This window comes from Dendrobates tinctorius, unplaced genomic scaffold (genome assembly GCF_039654945.1).
Source record: "Dendrobates tinctorius isolate UK_male_01 unplaced genomic scaffold, ASM3965494v1 ptg000060l, whole genome shotgun sequence".
Lineage (NCBI taxonomy): Eukaryota > Metazoa > Chordata > Amphibia > Anura > Dendrobatidae > Dendrobates > Dendrobates tinctorius.
The window spans coordinates 54,838,705-54,856,747 of NW_027361728.1; the positions used below are offsets into that span (position 1 = coordinate 54,838,705).

At 44.5% G+C, this 18,043-nt stretch overlaps 1 long non-coding RNA gene across 1 annotated transcript in view; it reads right to left on the reverse strand.

Annotated features, from left to right (window-relative positions):
* LOC141092621 (uncharacterized) overlaps window positions 1-18,043 on the reverse strand; it is a 52,134-nt gene that overhangs the window by 21,432 nt on the left and 12,659 nt on the right. The window contains exon 2 of the long non-coding RNA XR_012232857.1: window positions 4,645-5,032. This is a non-coding gene — a long non-coding RNA (uncharacterized lncRNA). The remainder of the gene's footprint in view (window positions 1-4,644; window positions 5,033-18,043) is intronic.

The following is an 18,043-nucleotide window of genomic DNA, read 5'->3' on the forward strand; positions in this document are numbered from 1 at the left end:
ATTACCCATCCCTGAATCCCTCCTAGTAAGTACTAGAAACTGCCTTCAGGATCTACCATATTGGATATGTTCTGACCCACTCATCTAGCCATCACAACAAAATTTGCTCAGATCCTCCTACTTGCCTAGTATCACCCACTCTTTGACAGGCATGATTAAGAGTGGGGAAAGGTAAGCATCAGAACAGGAGCTGAGAGTTATGGATGAAGGTAAGTACAATTTTGTTTGTTTGTTTTTAACCAGTTTGAGTCCTTCATAAAAAATCAGCTGGACAACCACCCTGAACACTGTACAATAAGCTGTGAAGTCCAAAACACATACTTCTATCATACTTACTAATAAATGTTTTCCAGGATTCTTACAACTCATATTGTACTGCACAGTTTATAATACCTACACCTCATGTCTGATGGCTGCAATTGTCTGTATACTGACAGAAGGCATCATTCACATTAGAACTGCAAAATATGTTGTGTTGGGAACTTTAACACAGGCTTTTTTGCAGGTTTATTTGCTGCATTATGTTCCAAACCATTGTAAAAACTGTGCAGATATTGTTGTACAGAAATTTCCCAAAATGTATTCTCCAGGGGTCGGATAAAAATATTCACATTCAATATTTAAAGTACATTCATACTGATGAAAAATTGATATCTTCAATCGATTTCCTCTTTGTGCATTTTTAGATTAGGCCAAATATCAATACAAGTTTTCACCAAGTGGTTAAACTTCTTACAAATCTATTAGTCAGAGAAACAGAATTCAGAAAATATTGATTCATTATGCTTGAAAATAGTCACTGAAGGCCTGTACACAAGGTCAGATAACTGATCCATGTTGTATGAATCTATATTCTGTCCTTGTACCTCTTTAGTGAAGTTATTCTAAAAGTTTTCATCAGAATACGCAAAAAAACCATCATGGTACGCTCCAACACTTCTCATTTGTCATCGTGGTTATATCTTACACTAGATGCGTGCCCAATGCTATCGCATCGGGAGGGCAGTAACATTACGATGGAGGCAGCTTTGTGGCGCTGGGGGTGGCTGCCCACCCACTTCCGTGCAGTCACATCTGGCAGGAAAGACGGTGTTTTGCGGCCTGTGCTGGAGATGGTGTACGGCGCCACCAGAGGGTGGTGGCACCCAATATCCAGCACAGGCCTCAAGCCTGCACGGAGGTGGGTGGGCAGGCAGCGGCAGGATCCGGCGTGTGTAGTCAGGCGGTGGGTCCTGGCGGGGGTATCCCTCTCAATACACCCCCTCATTACACCCCCTTCATTACACCCCTCTCGTTATACCCCCTCTTTACACCCCTTTCACAGCCTTGTGATCGCAGCGGCAGCCTGGATCCAAGCGGCAACTGGAATCCGAGCGATAGCTGGGATCCAAGCAGCGGCCAGAATCCCAGCGGTGGTCGGGATTGCAGCAGCGTTCGGGATTGCAGCGGCAGCCTGGACCCGACTGGCAGCTGGGATCCCAGTGGTGGTTGGGATCGCAGCGGTGGCCTGGATCCAAGCGGCAGCTGAGATCCCAGCGGCGGTCGAGATCGCAGCAGCGTTCAGGATCGCAGCGGCGGACTGGATCAAGATCGCAGCAGCATCCTGGATCCGAGCGGCATCACCTGGGTGTCCCAAAATGGCGGTCAGCGTACTTCCGGTGCGGCGCGGTGGATTGTGGGATTCGAGGACATCCAGACGGAAGTGGATGGCAGACAATTTAAGGCAATTATATACAGTTAGGTCCATATATATTTGGACAGAGACAACATTTTTCTAATTTTGGTTCTAGACATTACCACAATGAATTTTAAACAAAACATTTCAGATGCAGTTGAAGTTCAGACTTTCAGCTTTCATTTGAGGGTATCCACATCAAAATTGGATGAAGGGTTTAGGACTTTCAGCTCCTTAACATGTGCCACCCTGTTTTTAAAGGGACCAAAAGTAATTGGACAATTGACTCCAAGGCTATTTCATGGACAGGTGTGGGCAATCCCTTCATTATATCATTCTCAATTAAGCAGATAAAAGGCCTGGAGTTGATTTGAGGTGTGGTGCTTGCATTTGGAAGGTTTTGCTGTGAAGGAAACAAGCGGTCAAAGGAGCTTTTCATGCAGGTAAAACAAGCCATCCTTAAGCTGCAAAAACAGAAAAAACCCAACTGAGAAATTGCTACAACATTAGGAGTGGCAAAATCTACAGTTTGGTACATCCTGAGAAAGAAAGCAAGCACTGGTGAACTCATCAATGCAAAAAGACCTGGGCGCCCACGGAAGAAAACAGTGGTGGATGATCGCAGAATAAGCTCCATGGTGAAGAGAAACCCCTTCACAACAGCCAACCAAGTGAACAACACTCTCCAGGAGGTAGGCGTATCAATATCCAAATCTACCATAAAGAGAAGACTGCATGAAAGGAAATACAAAGGGTTCATTGCATGGTGCAAGCCACTCATAAGCATCAAGAATAAAAAGGCTAGACTGGACTTTGCTAAAAAAAACATCTAAAAAAGCCAGCACAGTTCTGGAAGAACATTCTTTGGACAGATGAAACCAAGATCAACCTCTACCAGAATGATGGAAAGAGAAAAGTATGGCGAAGGCGTGGTACAGCTCATGATTCAAAGCATACCACATCATCTGTAAAACATGGCGGAGGCAGTGTGATGGCTTGTGCATGCATGGCTGCCAGTGGCACTGGGTCACTAGTGTTTATTGATGATGTGACACAGGACAGAAGCAGCCGAATGAATTCTGAGGTATTCAGAGCCATACTGTGTGCTCGGATCCAGCCAAATGCAGCCACACTGATTGGTCATCGTTTCATACTACAGATGGACAATGACCCAAAACATAAAGCCAAAGCAGCCCCGGAGTTTATTAAAGTAAAGAAGTGGAATATTCTTGAATGGCCAAGTCAGTCACCTGATCTCAACCCAATTGAGCATTCATTTCACTTGTTAAAGACTAAACTTCAGACCGAAAAGGCCCACAAACAAACAGCAACTGAAAACCACCGCAGTGAAGGCTTGGCAGAGCATCAAAAAGGAGGAAACACAGTGTCTGGTGATGTCCATGATTTCAAGACTTCAGGCAGTCATTGCCAACAAAGGATTTTCAACCAAGTACTAGAAATGAACATTTTATTTACAATTATTTAATCTGTCCAATTACTTTTGGTCCCGTTAAAACAGGGTGGCACATGTTAAGGAGCTGAAACTCCTAAACCCTTCTTCCAATTTTAATGTGGATACCCTCAAATGAAAGCAGAAAGTCTGAACTTAAACTGCATCTGAATTGTTTTGTTTAAAATTCATTGTGGTAATGTGTACAACCAAAATTAGAAAAATGTTGTCTCTGTCCAAATATATATGGACCTAACAGTATAGAGATAAAAAATTTGCAATGCCTAAGGCTCTATACTGCCCATACACATCAAGTAGCTGTTGGGTGTACAGTATATGCATATGTTCTCAATGGAGAAGGGGGAGTAATCTGATGCTAGACACCTCTGATTTCTGCTGATCTCCACTGGGAAGAAAAGTATGCAGCATTGAAAATCAAAGTGCCTGATCCTTCTTTTCCCAGACATTATGTATCAGGTGAGAGTTGGAAATCTTCCAAATATAAAGGTTGATCCATCTTGCCAAAATTTTAGGGTTAGTTTGACAATATTCTGATGTGTATATTCATCTTAAGCCTTATGATTATATCTAAATGTACTTTAAATGCTATATAATTACATAGCAGTAAAACCATGTTGCTTTTGAGATGACACAAGGAAAGCCACAACTTAAAACGAACCTGTCAGCAGGATTTTGCTAAGTAAACTACAGGAATTGTTATGTTGGCGTTGGTTCACTGATTAAAATGATACCTGGGGTGAAGAAATCCATCTTGTGGTTCTTGTTTAGTCTGTATTTGCAATTTTCAGTTAATGAGATGTTCATGCTCTGGAGCGGAACTGTAGGCAGGTCTTTACTTGGTGACCTAGGCCAGAGAAACCGAGGATAGGCTTGCCCACAGGCCACCCTGAAGCACAAACAGTCTTTCTCTATCTGTGTCTGTGATGAGGAACATGCCTGTGCTTCAGGGCTGCCTGTAGGCATGTCTATCCTTGGTTTGTCTGGCTTAGAGCACCAAGATAAGAAGCTGCCTACAGACCAGGTATCATTTTAATCAGGGAAACAGCACCAACCTGACAATGCCTGTAGTTTACTTAGCAAAATCCTGCTGACAGGTTCACTTTAAAGGGGTTGTTCGAACACAAAATATTAATGAGTCATTCGTGGGTTTGGTCACCAACATCAGATTGATATGGGTTTGATACCCCCACCGATCAATTCTTGTTTGCTCAGGCAGCTATCAGATGTAAACAATATGAACGTCCTTAGCACTAACATAGTAGCCAATGCCATGTACTTCAGAGTAGCCCCTATTCCAGAAAAATAACAGCAGATTGCTGGAGGTGATGGTAGTCAGACTTCCACCCATCTGATATTTACGACTTATTCTACACCTTCTAACTTCTGATGTTAAAATGTTACAGCCGCATGCACTGCCCCAATGACTTTCTTTCTCCTTGTAGCCACTTCTCCACTGAACCTCTATGAATGATTTAAACGCTATCTATTTGAAGATTACCTATATATGTCTGAAGGTAAATGTCACGTCGCCGTCAGACACAGGGACTGCTGTTCCCGCCTCGGCCACTGGGAGGCGCCGGACTGTCATGTCGCCGTCAGATACAGGGACTACTGTTCCTGCCTCGGCCACTGGGAGGCGCTGGACTGTCACGTCGCCATCAGATACAGGGACTGCTGTTCCGGTCTCAACCACTGGGAGGCGCCGGGCGGTCACGGCGCTGTCAGACTCGGGGACGGCTGTTCCTGCCTCGGCCACTAGGAGGCGCCGTGGTTTCCCCGTGGGTGGTGGTGACAGAGAAGGGGCTCCTGCGCAGGCGTCTGGTGGGCGCAGGCTCCGTTCCTCTGTCAGTCATGAAAGGGTTGGTGCATCACCATCTGGCCTGGTCCTGGGGCGGTCCAAATGACATAATAATAATAATAATAATAATAATAATAATAATAATAATAATAATAAATTTTATTTCTATAGCGCCGACATATTCGCAGCACTTTACATTTCAGAGGGGATTTGTACAGACAATAGACATTACAGCATAACAATAATCACATAAATTATAACAAATACCAAGAGGAATGAGGGCCCTGCTCGCAAGCTTACAGTCTATGAGGAAAGAGGTAGACACGAAAGGTGGGTGGTAACAGTTGCCCTGATTGTATGGACCAGCAATAATGTTAAGTGTGTAACAGTACAGACACAGAGGGCTAATGGATGCATAAAGCATGTGGGAACATGATGCGGGGAACTTGGTTATGGTAAAACTTTTGACTGTGCCACACAGGGATAGATTAGGTTAATGTGTTGAGGCGATAGTCCAGTCTGAATAAATGCGTTTTCAGGGCACGTTTAAAATTGTGGTGATTGGGGACTAATCGTATTGACCTAGGAAGTGCATTCCAAAGAATTGGCACAGCATGTGTAAAGTCTTGGAGATGGGAGTGGGAGGTTCTGATTATTGAGGATTCTAACCTCAGGTCATCAGCAGAACGGAGGGCGCGGGCAGGGTGGTATACTGAAACAAGGGAGGAGATGTAGGGTGGTGCTGAGCCATGGAGGGCTTTGTGGGTGAGGAAAATAAGTTTATACTGAATTCTGGAGTGGATGGGTAGCCAGTGTAATTGCTGGCACAAGGTAGAGGCATCGGTGTAACGATTGGTGAGGAATATGATCCTGGCTGCAGCATTCAAGACAGATTGGAGAGGGGAGAGTTTGGTAAGAGGGAGCCCGATTAGAAGAGAGTTACAATAGTCGAGACGAGAATGAATAAGAGAAACAGTAAGAGTTTTTGCAGAGTCAAAAGTAAGAAAAGGTCGAATTCTAGCAATGTTTTTTAGGTGCAGATGACAAGAGCGAGCCAGTGATCGAATGTGGGGGGCAAAGGAATGCTCGGAGTCAAGTATGACCCTAAGACAGCGGGCATGTAGCTGCGGAGTAATAGTGGAACCACACACAGAAATGGCAATGTCGAGTATAGGTACATTAGGGAGGAAACAAAAGGAGTTCAGTCTTTGACAGGTTCAGTTTCAGATATAGTGAAGACATGATGTTAGACACAGCGTTTAGACAATCGCCGGTGTTTTCTAGAAAGGCTGGCGTGATGTCAGGAGAAGAAGCGTATAATTGGGTGTCATCAGCATAGAGATGGTACAGGAAATCAAATCTACTGATTGTTTGACCAATAGGGGCAGTGTACAAGGAGAAGAGGAGGGGGCCTAGAACCGATCATTGAGGAACCCCAACAGTGAGGGGAAGGTGAGAGGAGGAGGAACCGGTAAAGGAGCAGTCAGAGAGATAGGAGGAGAACCAGGAGAGAACGGTGTCCTTTAGGCCAATGGAACGGAGCATAGTGAGGAGGAGCTGATGATCCACAGTGTCGAATGCTGCAGAGAGATCCAAGAGAATTAGCATGGAGTAATGACCATTTGATTTAGCTGTTAGTAGATCATTAGAGACTTTAGTGAGGGCAGTTTCAGTAGAATGTAAAGAGCGGAAACTGGATTGGAGAGGGTCAAGAAGAGAGTTATCACATCATCAGACTGTGAACCTGTGAGGGATAGCCAGATCCTTCAAATACTTTGGGGCCTGTTTTGCAGGCCGACAGATATAGTCTTGATTTCCCCAGTGTGCTAGTTTGTTATTTGCTATCTTTGATTCTGACCTTTGCCTGGATTTCTGACTCTGCTCTTGCCTGACGATTTTGTACCTCTGCCTCCCTCCCAGTTTATGACTCTGACCTTGGCCTGGATTTGACCCAGCTACCTCCTGGGCTCTGCTGTAAATCCAGATCCCTGTATAGGGGTAAAGAGTATCGGGGTTGCTCGGGGTGCTGTCTTACTGCAGCCCAGACACGCAGACGGACGTCACAGTAAATAACAGTTCTGGAGGTGACAGGTTTCCCTTAAATGCTATGAAGGTTGATGGGGCACGTGACCTGAGTATGACATGTCAGAGGGGGCGCTATTAAGCCAATTAATTAATTTAGATACATGGCTGTGGCCATACTGAAATTATGCTCTGGAGCAGGTACTGTAAACTTTGCTTAAAATGAAGTTTTGCTTTAAGCAAAATAGTTATATACCAAGTCTTCCATTTTTGCTAATTGTTGGGGAATTAGCAGAGGATTTTACTGTAGGTACTGTTTAATATTGCATCCAGTTCTGTGATTCATGTCCTATTTGGGCAGCGGTGCCCTTTTCCGAATTTGTTAATCTAATTTTAGTTAAATATTAAATGCACCTGTCCACTCGAATTTTATAGTAGTACAAGAAAGAACAAAAAGAATTTCCTATACGATGTGCTTATTAATTTTATATAGCATGAGAGGGTCATGAAGCTATCATCTTTGCTAGCTTTACCTTCGCTTCACCGTGATAAGAGGGAGCAGATGGCAAATTATCTGTCTGAGTCACTAAGGGCAATCTTTACTTTTGTAATATCAAAAGAAATTTGAAGCAGGCACCATGATCTACAGTCAATTAAAATCTTCAATTGCAAGAGAGTTTTAGAAGACTTTTTTTGGGTTCTGAGGTTTCATTGTAAGATGATGATATCACACAAAGTTTTTCAGGAAAATAAAAATTACTAAAATATGTTGAAGCCATATGTAGCCTGCTTTGCCATTTTGTGTGGCGCCAACCTTCTGCGCACAGTAGTTTCCATTTTAGGTTAAGTTCCCATGATGAGCTTTTGAAGAGTTTTTGACACTGCGTATATTTGCAGCGCAAAAAAAAAATATCAGTCTTAGGCCACGTACACACGTTCCGTATTTGGTCAGTATTTTACATCCGTATTTGTAAACCATAACCAGGAGTGGGTGATAAATCCAGAAAAGGTGACAAGTTTCTATTATAGTTTTCCTCTGATTGTTCCGCAGCTGATTTTTGCTTATAAATACTGATAAAATACTGTAATACTGTAAAATACTGACCAAATACTGTACATGTGAACATGGTCTTACAGTTCGAACAGAGTGGATGGGATTTATAGAAATTTCATACCTACAAAAGACAAAAAACTCAGAGCCAAAAGCGCCATAAAAACGCATGATCTAAGGCCACTCAAAAATAAAATGAAAACAATACAAGAAATCTAATGAACCAAATAGGTGCTGGAATGCTGAAGAAAATCAGAAACATCAAAAAGACCCCAAATACTCATCGTGGAAACGTACTCTTAGAAGAAAGTAGAGAAACACATGCTAATACGATGGGATGTGCAAACAGGAATTAAGCGCTGTGTAACCATAACTGGGTCCCCATATAGCAAGAGACTAAGTGGATTTGTTGAGCCATGGTTAGCACTCCAGAAAGACACATATGGCTGGCTATTCACACAGCTCTCATTATTCTACTTTAAGGAAATTGTGAAATGTGGCCAGCTACTACAACACCCGTAGGCACTGAATCAATAAGGCCTCCTTTACACGTCCTGATTTTTCCAGTACTGGAAAAACCAGAACCGGTGCTCTCCGTGTCTGTATGCCTGTGCGTAACATACGTGTGGCATCCGTATGCAGCATCAGTGAGACATGTATCATGCCTGGGAAAAAGTAGTACAGTCAGTGCTGTTCTCAGGCACCATTGTTGCCTGATCTCCCTGCAATCAGCGAGACCAGGTGATGCTGATGAGACTTGTAGTCTGCACCGGCTTTCTGTGTATAACATGTAATAAATATATAAATACATTTTAAAAAAGGAGCAAGCTGAGCATGAGAACTGCTTGTGACCAGCGGTAACCTTAAAGATGGCACCACCGGTCACATGCATCCAATTTTCACGCTTAGCTCAGTGTGTTCCAGCCAGCATGGTGAGCGGTAGTATCAATGATGTTACCGCTCACTACACCATCTGGATGTAGCCAAGTGGGGGATCATTTGGGACATGAGCAGTATGGATTATTGGCAGAAAAGTGCGGATTTTTTATTTTTATGTTTTGGCTAATTAATGGGCAAAGAGGGTCAAGTAGTGTTTATTTCAATTAAAGAACTTTACTCTGTGACTTTATTAAATTTCACTATGGGGTTAGTAATGGGGATGTCTGATAGACACCACTCCGTTACTAACCTCTGGACTTGATGTCAGGGGACATAAAACAGCTGCCATCACCCCAAAAACTTTTACTCCAAATCCCACCATACCAGGGCAAGTGGGAAAAGCTGAAGCTAACTCCAGAATTGGTGCATCTAGTGAATGCGCCACTTCTGGGGCAGCTGAGGGCTCATGTTCTTCATCTTGGAGGGTGCCAATATCCATGGCCCCATCCCCTCCTTTTAATATCAGCCTGCAGTTGTCTGTTTAGCCTTTGCTGGTTAGTAAATATAGGGCGGGTCCCAACATCATTTTTTGGGACTCCCCCCTATAATAACAAGTAAAGGTTAAAAGAACAGCTGTGAGATGTTATTTATATGCTGGGGACGTTTATGGCTATTGGCCCCTTCCCAAAATATTAACACCAGTCCCAGCTGTTGACTTTCCATCAGCTAATTAGAAAAATTAAAGGGGACCCCACACCTTTTTAATTTAAATACTTATTTATTACACGCAATACACGCGTCTCTCTGATTGCAGGGAGACAAGGCGACAATGAAGAGAGCTGCATTCAGCATCCAGCGCCTGAGAACAGCGCTAACTGTACTGCTTTTCACAGGCGACGGCATATATCACATTGATGACACATGTTTGTCATCAGTGTGAACGTGTGCGGGACGTATTGAAGACTGTCACTGTGTTTTGGGCATGGACACATGGTCCATGGAAACAAACTGAGGTGCGCAAACCCATAGATTTGAATAAGTCTATTTAGGTGTCTCCGATACATGTGGAAACTGTTAGCACACATACCAGAGACACTGACATGTGAAAGTGGCCTAAGACTTATGTTTTGTATTTTATCTTAATGATGGGCGTACAGGCATAAGATGCCCCAAATTCATTAAGATGCCTCTTAATGAATTTGGAACCTTCTTATAACTCATGTGCGCTTCTCTTCTCTTCTTCAGAAATGTTACTCCAGTCAATGACTGAAAGAAAATTTCTGGCGTAAGATTCTGTATGGCGCAACTTTACATGAATTTGTTGGATGGGCACTATTATACTTCATCTCGCCCCAGCTCTGTCTATTTTGGCTAAGCTGGCCAAAACTGGTGTAAAAATGGCAAAAGAGTTTTGAGCAACTTTGTTTTGTGCAAAAATTCTGCAACATTTGAAAATATCTATATATATAATCGTCTTATCATGTCTGTCTGTCTGTAACCGAAATCCCGCGGCTCTGAATGGTCATGGCCACCAGGACGAGACCAATCAGCGACAGGTGCAGCTCTTTGTAACGGTAAGCTGCGCCCGCCGCCGACTGGTCGCGGCCGCCAGGCCGTAACCAATCAGCGGCAGGCGCAGTCGGGCGCAGGGCTCAATCGGGTGCAGCGCATCTGTAAAAAATAGAATTAAAATTAAAAAAGGTTATACTCACCTTCTGATGGCGTCCGATCTCCTTTCCACGCGCCTGGCCTCGCAGTCCCAGTAATGCCTTGCGCCTTAGACCGGAGATGACATCACTCTCGCCAGAGCACGACGTCATCAGTGGTGTTTCGTGCAAAGCATTACTGGGACCGCGAGGCCGGGTGCGTGGAGTGGAGATCGGAAGCCGTCGGAAGGTCAGTAAATAACTATTTTTTACTATTTTTTATTTTAACAGAGACCATGCATAGCAGGAAAGGGGGGGTGACAGGACCATGCACACCAGGAAAGGGGGGGGGTGAGGGGGACCACGCATACCAGGAAAGGGAGGGGAGGGTGACCACACATACCAGCAAAGGGGGGTGAGAGGGACCATGCATACCAGCAATGGGGGGAGGGGGACCATGCATACCAGCAATGGGGGGGTGAGTGTGACCATGTATACCAGGAAAGGGGGGGTGAGGGGGACCACGCATTTCAGGAAAGGGGGGTGAGGGCGACCATACATACCAGCAAAGAGGGGTGAGGGGGACCATGCATACCAGCAATGGGGGGGAGGGGGACCATACATACCAGCAAAGAGGGGTGAGGGTGACCATGCATACCAGGATAGGGGGGTGAGGGTGACCATGCATACCAGGATAGGGGGGTGAGGGTGACCATGCATACCAGGATAGGGGGGTGAGGGTGACCATGCATACCAGGAAAGGAGGGTGAGGGGGAATATGCATACCAGGAAAGGGGGGTGAGGGGGACCATGCTTACCAGGAAAGGGGGGTAAAGGCACCATGCTTACCAGGAAAGGGAGGTGAGGGGACCATGCATACCAGGAAATGGGGGTGACGGGACCATGCATACCAGGAAACGGGGATGAGGGGGACCATGCATACCAGGAAAGGGGGGTGAGGGGGGCCATGCATACCATGAAAGGGGGGTGAGGGGACCATGCTTACCAGGAAAGAGGGGTGAGAGGACCATGCATACCATGATTGGGGGGTGAGAGCACCATGCATTCCAAGATTGGAGGGTGAGGGGACCATGCATACCAGGATAGGGGAGGTGAGAGGACCATGTTTACCAGGATTGGGGGGTGAGAGGTACCATGCATATCAGGATTGGGGGGTGAGAGGACCATGCATATCAGGATTGGGGGTGAGGGGACCATGCTTCTCAGGATTGGGGCGTGAGGGGACCATGCTTACCAGGAAAGAGGGGTGAGAGGACCATGCATACCAGGATTGGCGGTGAGAGGACCATGCATACCAGGAAAGGGGGGTGAGGGGATCATGCATACCAGGAAAGGGGGGTGAGGGGGACAATGCATACCAGGAAAGGGGGGTGAGGGGACCATGCTTACCAGGAAAGAGGGGTGAGAGGACCATGCATACTAGGATTGGAGGGTGAGAGGACCATGCATTCCAGGATTGGAGGGTGAGGGGACCATGCATATCAGGATTGGGGGATGAGGGGATCATGCATATCAGCATTGGGGGGTGAGGGGACCATGCATACCAGGATTGGGGGATGAGGGGATCATGCATATCAGGATTGGGGGGTGAGAGGACCATGCATATCAGGATTGGGGGGTGCATTATTATTAAAACTTCATAAATAATCTACATACATATTCTAGAATACCCGATGTGTTAGTATCGAGCCACCATCTAGTTTTACACATAAACACCTTGATGAATCAGAGACATTGTCTTTTAGGCTGTGTGCCCACGTAGCGATTTTTAAGCGTTTTTGCAGCGATTTTCAGCGCGAAAACGCAGCGAAAACGTTTAAAAATCGTGTACAGAACGCACCCCATGCATTCCTATGGCATTCCGCACATGCTGTGCTAATGCTGCGCTTTTTTCCGCAGCGGAATCGCATCGCGGAAAAAATCGCAGCATGCTCATTCTTTTGTGCGGAATCGCAAAGAATTGCCGTGATTCCGCACCCATAGGAATGCATGAGAATCGCTTACTTCCCGCATGTGGCTATGCCCACCATGCGGGAAGTTAAGCGTCTCATGTGCGGTTGGTACCCACGGTGTGGAGGAGAGGAATAAAAAATAAAAAATCGGGGTATATTTACCTTCCGGCGTCCCGCGCTGCATTCCCAGCCTAAGCGTTCCCAGTAATGCCTTGCGGCACGGTCCAGTGATGACGTAGTCTCGCGTGACTCTAGTGGTCTCGCGAGATCGCTATAGCAACGCGAGACTACGTCATCACAGGTCTCGCAAGGAATTACTGGGAACGCTGTGGCCCGGGAATGCAGCGCGGGACGCCGGAAGGTAAATATACCCCGATTTTTTTATTTTTTTTAGCATTTTAACATTCTATCTTTTACTATTGAGGCCGCATAGGCGGCCTCAATAGTAAAAACCTGGTCACACTTGTCAAACACTATGTTTGATAGTCCCCAATCCCTACAATTTTAAGTGTGCCCTGAAAACTCATTTATTCAGACTGGCCTATGGCCTCGACACATTAACCTAATCTATCCCTGTGTGGCACAGCCAAAAGCTTTACCATAACCAGGTTCCCTGCATCATGTTCCCACATGCTTTATGCATCCATTAGCCCTCTGTGTCTGTACTGTTACACACTTAACATTATGGCTGGTGCATACAATCAGGGCAACTGTTACCACCCACCTTTCGTGTCTACCTCTTTCCTCTTAGACTGTAAGCTTGCGAGCAGGGCCCTCATTCCTCTTGGTATCTGTTATAATCTATGTGATTATTGTTATGCTGTAATGTCTATTGTCTGTACAAATCCCCTCTGAAATATAAAGTGCTGCGGAATATGTCGGCGCTATAAAAATAAAATTTATTATTATTATTATTATTTGACGAGTGTGACCAACCTGTCAATCATTTTCCAAGCGATGCTTCAAATCGCTTGGAAAGTGCTTGAATATCGTACACGAAAATCGCGGCAAAATCGCGATCATAATCGCGGTAAAATCGCGGTGAAATCGCGAGGAAAAAAACGCGCGATTTCTGGGAAGGAGTCCGGTTTTTGGTGTGCATTTTAACACGCACCGTGGGCACATAGCCTAATAGTTACAAGTGCGTAGGGTCTCCCCTCCTCTAGATTGCTGATCGGGGAAGGGGGGAATTCTGGTAGTGGAGCCCCCATCTCCCAATACCAAAACTACAGAAAGCAAACCAGTAACTGATACATCAATGGAAATCAGGGTCTCTGCCCCTATATCATGTTGCCTTCAGATTCAATTTAAAGTTTAAAATTAACAGAAACAAGTCTTTTTAATGTTTCTTCATATGAGGTTTCAGGCAGGGTTGTAGCTATTAGAGATGCAGAGGTCGCAATCACACCTGATGCAGGTGTCTGAGAAGGTTTAACGGCCCCTCTTCCATGGACGTTAAGTTCAAGTTACATTACAGTCTTCTTGTAAATAATACTATGCATTCTACAATTCTTGTTTCTATGTACGTTAGTAATGTTTGCCAACAAAAGATGATACAGCAAATAAATGGCTAATTCTCAGTTGTTGAGCATATTAAGCATTTACTTGGTGAGCAGATCCTTCTTTATTCAAGGACAGCTTAACGAGATACTCCATCTCTGTTCATCCAAAAACTACACTAAACCACATGAGCCACCAAAATCCCTCTTTTCTTCCTAGGCCCCTAACTAAAAACTCTTCCTTTAAAGGCTGTGTTCAATACTGTAAAATCATTATTTATTTAATTATTTTACTCATTTATATAGCGCCATTAATGCCACAGCGCTTTACAGACATTATCATCACTGTCCCCGATGGGGCTCACAATCTAGATTCCCTATCAGTATGTCTTTGGAATGTGGGAGGAAACTGGGGAACCTGGAGGAAACCCATGCAAACACAGGGAGAACATACATACAAACTCCTGGCAGATGTTGTCCTTGGAGGGATTTAAACCCAGGACCCCAGCGCTATAAAATCGTATAGTTGTTTGCTGCTATTTTTGGCAAAATTGCTGCAGTTTTGCAAAAAATGTGGGGAAAAAAAAACACAATTTCACGACATCTGAATGTAACCAAAATGGACTAAGGAAGAACTTGCAATGGCTAACCACCAAAGTACTTTTCTGTAGAATTCTGCTAAATATGTACTGTGGGGAGCTAAAGTTGCCTGCGAAAGTATTCACCCATTGGGCTTTTTAATTTTGTTACTTTACAACCTGTGTTTAATTTTTTTTTGTTGTGTGATGCATCAGCACTAAATAGTCTAAGTTGGTGAAATGAAGTGAGAAAAATATAGGCATGAGGATGAATATGTAAGCAGAGCACCACATGCAGACCCCCTTTCAGGCCACTCCAAAGCATGAGAATCTCATTAGTTAAAAAATACAAATAAAGATTACACAACCAACCACAAGACGGATTTCATCAACCAAGGTATGATTTTCATCAGTATAATGTTGCCAACCAGACAGTGTCTGTAGTTTACCGAGCACAATCCAGGTGACAGGTTTGATTTAATATTGAGCAGAATTAATTTCAGCCTATTGGTTTGACTCTCCAAAAAAGTCACAGTCTGTTATGTAGCCCCTCAAGAAATTAATTGTCCGCTTATGCTTTATAAGGGCTCTTTTAGATGTCAGTCTGTCCGATACGTGTGGTGACAGTTTTCACAAGTACCGGAGACACATACACACGTAGATCCATTCAAGTGAATAGGTCTGTGCACATGCCAGTGTGTTTCCGTGGACGGTGTGTCCGTGGGCAAAACATGCTGATACAGTTAGGTCCATATATATTTGGACAGAGACAACATTTTTCTAATTTTGGTTTTAGACATTACCACCATGAATTTTAAACAAAACAATTCAGATTCACTTGAAGTTCAGACTTTCAGCTTTCATTTGAGGGTATCCACATTAAAATTGGATGAAGGGTTTAGGAGTTTCAGCTCCTTAACATGTGCCACCATGTTTTTAAAGGGACCAAAAGTAATTGGAAAGATTAAATAATTGTAAATAAATTGTTCATTTCTAGTACTTGATTGAAAACCCTTTGTTGGCAATGACTGCCTGAAGTATTGAACTCATGGACATCACCAGACGCTGTGTTTCCTCCTTTTTGATGCTCTGCCAGGCCTTCACGGCGGTGGTTTTCAGTTGCTGTTTGTTTGTGGGCCTTTCTGTCTGAAGTTTAGTCTTTAACAAGTGAAATGAATGCTCAATTGGGTTGAGATCAGGTGACTGACTTGGCCATTCAAGAATATTACGCTTCTTTGCATTAATAAACTCGTGGGTTGCTTTGACTTTATGTTTTGGGTCATTGTCCATCTGTAGTATGAAACAACAACCATTCAGTTTGACTGCATTTGGCTGGATCTGAGGACACAGTATGGCTCTGAATACCTCAGAATTCATTCGGCTGCTTCTGTCCTGTGTCACATCATCAATAAACACTAGTGACCCAGTGCCACTGGCAGCCATGCATGCCCAAGCCATCACACTGCCTCCACCGTGTTTTACAGATGATGTGGTATGTGGTATGCTTTGAATCATGAGCTGTACCACGCCTTCGCCATACTTTTCTCTTTCCATCATTCGGGTAGAGTTTGATCTTGGTTTCATCTGTCCAAAGAATGTTCTTCCAGAACTGTGCTGGCTTTTTTAGATGTTTTTTAGCAAAGTCCAGTCTAGCCTTTTTATTCTTGATGCTTATGAGTGGCTTGCACCGTGCAGTGAACCCTCTGTATTTACTTTCATGCAGTCTTCTCTTTATGGTAGATTTGGATATTGATAAGCCTACCTCCTGGAGAGTGTTGTTCACTTGGTTGGCTGTTTTGGAGGGGTTTCTCTTCACTATGGAGACTATTCTGCGATCATCCACCACTGTTGTCTTCCGTGGGTGCGCAGGTCTTTTTGCATTGATGAGTTCACCAGTGCTTTCTTTCTTTCTCAGGATGTACCAAACTGTAGATTTTGCCACTCCTAATGTTGTAGCAATTCCTCGGATGGGTTTTTTCTGTTTTTGCAGCTTAAGGATGGCTTGTTTCACCTGCATGGAGAGCTCCTTTGACCGATTGTTTCCTTCACAGCAAAACCTTCCAAATGCAAGCACCACACCTCAAATCAACTCCAGGCCTTTTATCTGCTTAATTGAGAATGACATATCGAAAGGATTGCCCACACCAGTCCATGAAATAGCCTTGGAGTCATTTGTCCAATTACTTTTGGTCCCTTTAAAAACGGTGGCACATGTTAAGGAGCTGAAACTCCTAAACCCTTCATCCAATTTGAATGTGGATACCCTCAAATGAAAGCTGAAAGTCTGAACTTCAGCTGCATCTGAATTGTTTTGTTTAAAATTCATTGTGGTAATGTCTAAAACCAAAATTAGAAAAATGTTCTCCCTGTCCAAATATTTATGGACCTAACTGTATGTCAGTTTTTTTAACAGCAGCACGAGCTGCAAAACCTGTTTGACACTGATGACACCTATTTAACTTTCCCCACTATAATCATGCCCATCAAGGAGTGGGTGATATCAGGATCTGAGTGAATTTTGTTGTAATGTCAAGATTAGTGGGTCCGAGTTCACGAAGGGCTCTTTCAGACGTCAGTTTTTCCGGGGGGGCAGCACGACCGCAAAATGTCCTGCACATGTGCACCTGGATGATATCCGTGTGTCATCAGTGTGACAGTACTGTTCACGCTGTTCCCTGGCGCCGGGTGCGGAAGACAGCTCTCATCATTGTCCCTGCTCGCAATGAAATCAGTGCAGGCAGAGGAGAAAGTTGAGAGTTGTATTCAAATGATAAGAGTGAGAGCAGGCGGCAGCTCACAGGACTCATACTCTCATTGTGAGCAGGTTGTGATGCAGTGACAGTCAGGAGACAGATCAAGGGTTAGCAACTCTTTACTAAACAGGGGCTTACTCCACGTAGGGAGATAGGAATAACATAGGGTAAAATAGGGCAACATAATACAGGGGCTCAATTGGGGGAATTAACGTTAAACTTGAGATAATTAATAGACAGCAGAGTTGAGCAAAACAGGTCGGTCAGATTAAAAAATCACAGACTCTTGCTAAAGTCGGGTTTCGCCGATCGAAACCTGACCCTAAAGTGAGGTCGGCCATGAGGTCGCCGATCAGCGCACCAAAGTCGCGTTTCAAATGATGCTTTCAGCGCCTTTTCTCACCCAATGATGGAGGACGCACACTGTGGGCAACGCGATGACATGCGCAGCGGCCAGCACCATCTTAGAGAAGGGCATTGAAGTGATTGGCTGGCTTTGTGTGGCGTCACAGTGGGTATAAAAGGCTGTGAACGCCGACCGCCATCTTACTTCTGCCGATCTTACAATAGGGAGAGGTGCTGCTGCTGATTCTGAACAGGGAGAGCTTTAGGCAGGGAAGAAGAAAAAAAAAAACTGCTTCTGCTGATAGCGCTTTTCACTGTACAGTTAGTGTGCAGTGAAAGGGGAGGATTTTTGC